The sequence below is a fragment of the Salvelinus alpinus genome, chromosome 22 (genome assembly GCF_045679555.1).
Source record: "Salvelinus alpinus chromosome 22, SLU_Salpinus.1, whole genome shotgun sequence".
Classification (NCBI taxonomy): Eukaryota; Metazoa; Chordata; class Actinopteri; order Salmoniformes; family Salmonidae; genus Salvelinus; species Salvelinus alpinus.
Window position 1 is genome coordinate 29,634,410 of NC_092107.1, and position 2,993 is coordinate 29,637,402.

Here is a 2,993-nt window from a genome sequence, read left to right on the forward strand (position 1 = left end):
GTATGCTAGCACACGACAAGCACAGAGGCATGCCTCGCAGTTGTGTGATTGGCTAAAATTAAATGATGACAAATACTTTACTCAGTAAGTCACATAGATATCTATGGTCACTCCCAGGAAGGCCAACTTTGAGTGGTTGATATCCCAGGCTTACATGTGTTGTGTACGATAACCTGGGCAAGGTTATGTTTGGTGTGACCGTGTATTGACCCTGTTGTGTGGTTAATGTGTGGTCTATCTGTGGTCAGAGGGAGCTGGCGTGCAGACAGTGGGAGTGGAGGTGTTTGGAGAGGAGAGGACAGTGGAGTCAGTAGAGGACAAGCCAGCCACTTGGCAGTGTTGGCACTGCTACTTCCTATCTGAAGGGTAAGAGGACATCACTGCTACTTCTCACCTGACCGGTAAGAGGACATCAATGCTACTTCCTACCTGACGGGTAAGAGGACATCACTTCTACTTATACAATCAATAAATACTTTAATCAAGCACAATTATATATGGCATTTTATTTTACATCAGCAGTTGTCACAAAGAGCCTTTACATTAACCCGGCCTACACCAGAGAAACCCAGGACATGCAGGGCACCACTCCTGCCTTCTCTTTCTCCCTGTGTAATGTCATATCCTGTTCCTATTTAGGGCCAGCCGAATGCAGGTGTGCTCTCCCGTCAACATGAGGCTCTTGTTGCTCCCACCCCAAATACAAACAGGTACACACATACACAGATACACACACACAAACACACACACTATTAGGAATGTTCCCCTATTTACATGTCCATGTGTATGTTTGTTGTGTGTCAGAGTTGAGGGATGATAAGCCAGTGTTTGAGAAGAGGCGTCTGGTGAGGGAGGAGGACATGTAGATGCACTCCAAGTTCTTGGACAGAAAGGTGACATATTAGTTTTCTCTACACCCTACCATTATCCCTTACTGTCAACTTTGCCCCTTAACCTTAAACCACTAACCCCTAAGTGTCTAACATGACGTGTGTGTTACAGGAGGAGTTGAAGGTGGAGCTTGTCTTGTACCTGCAGTAGAACCCGGTGCTCCCTGCCATAATGGCCGACTTCTTGCAGTTCCTGTTACTACAAAAACCAAGCGACATCTTATGTTTGCCCCCGAGGACATCTCCCACTTGGGCTCCACCGAACCACGGGGAGCACCTTCAACACCTCCTCACCGTGAGGACACACACTGTAGCTGCGTCTCAATAGTCTATTAGCTTCTTCTCACAGGCACTTAACTGAGATCAATACTCTTCCGGTTATCACTTGTCACTAGTATGTACAGACCATCGAGATCATCAAATATTCATTGTTTCCATGGATGTTTTGTATTTTATTTTGTGATACTGTTTTTACTGTGTACTATACTGAAGGTAAAACTAATTCCAATCAACTCTGTTGATGTGGTAATTGCAAGAGTTACAGTTATGTCAGTTGGTGTGAATAAAATAACATATTGTTTCATGTCTTGTATATTTTCAATTTTTTTTTTAAATTTCTGTTAAGAACTTCCTCATTGAGTGTAATAATTTCAGTAACTGCTACTTTGCTTTGGCTCTGATGTGATCCCCCCCATAAAATAGTAAGAATAAAATTATAAATGAAAGTAATGATATTGTTTGGATAACTTTGCTGCAGTGATTTCCTAGGTATATTATCATGTATACTCCCATATCATGTATACTCCCAACACATACCAATTCATTAAATCCATCAAAACATGAAACAGCTTAATCTACCAACCAATCATCTCCCACAACACCTTCCCCCTAACCCTCCCTTGTACGCTAGCACCCCACAAGCACAGAGGCACACCTCACAGTTGTGTGATTGGCTAAAATGTATTTATGACAAATACTTTACTCAGTATGTCCCAATAGAATTCTATGGTCACTCCCAGTAAGGCCAAATTTGTGCGCAATAGACAGGACATGAGGTTATGTTTGATTTGACCATGTATTGACCATGTTGTGTGGTTAATGTGTGGTCGATCTGCGGTCAGAGGGAGCTGAGGTGCAGATGGCAGACAGTGGGAGTGGAGGTGGTGGAGGTGTTTGGGGAGGAGAAGACGGTGGACTCAGTGGAGGACACACCTGCCACTTGGCAGTGTTGGCACTGCTACTTCCTACCTGACGGGTACGAGGACATCACTGCTACTTCCTACCTGACGGGTAAGAGGACATCACTTCTACTTATACAATCAATAAATCAATCAATCAATCAAGCACAATTACATATGGCATTTTATTTTACATCAGCAGTTACATCCAGGCTGTATCACAACCGGCCGTGATTGGGAGTCCCATAGGGCGGCACACAATTGGCCCAGCGTTGTCCAGGTTTGGCCAGTGTAGGCCGTCATTATAAAGAAGAATTTGTTCTTAACTGACTTGCCTAGTTTAATAGTGCTTTTACAGTAACCTGGCCTACACCAGAGAAACCCAGAACATACAGGGCACCACTGCTCCTGCCATCTCTTTCTCCCTGTGTGATATCATATCCTGTTCCTGTTTAGGGCCAGCTGAATGCAGGTGTGCTCTCCCGTCAACATGAGGCTCCTGCTGCTTCCACCCCAAATACAAACAGGTACACACATACACAGATACACACACAAACACACACACTATTGGGAATGTTCCCCTATTTACATGTCCGTGTGTATGTTTGTTGTGTGTCAGAGTTGAGGGATGATAAGCCAGTGTTTGAGAAGAGGCGTCTGGTGAGGGAGGAGGACATGTAGATGCACTCCAAGTTCCTGGACAGAAAGGTGACATATTAGTTTTCTCTACACCCTACCATTATCCCTTACTCTCACCTTTGCCCCTTAACCTTAAACCACTAACCCCTAAGTTTCTAACATGACGTGTGTGTTACAGGAGGAGTTGAAGGTGGAGCTTGTCTTGTACCTGCAGTAGAACCCGGAGCTCCTCGCCATGATGGCAGACTTCTTGCAGTTCCTGTTACTATGAAAACCAAGCGACGTC

At 44.5% G+C, this 2,993-nt stretch overlaps 1 long non-coding RNA gene across 1 annotated transcript; it reads left to right on the plus strand.

Moving 5' to 3' along the window:
- Positions 1–213: 213 nt before the first annotated feature.
- LOC139549798 (uncharacterized) lies at positions 214–1,619 on the plus strand. Its single transcript, XR_011669942.1, has 4 exons — positions 214–436; positions 640–710; positions 805–893; positions 1,003–1,619. It is a non-coding gene; the product is annotated as an uncharacterized lncRNA (long non-coding RNA).
- Positions 1,620–2,993: the final 1,374 nt, after the last annotated feature.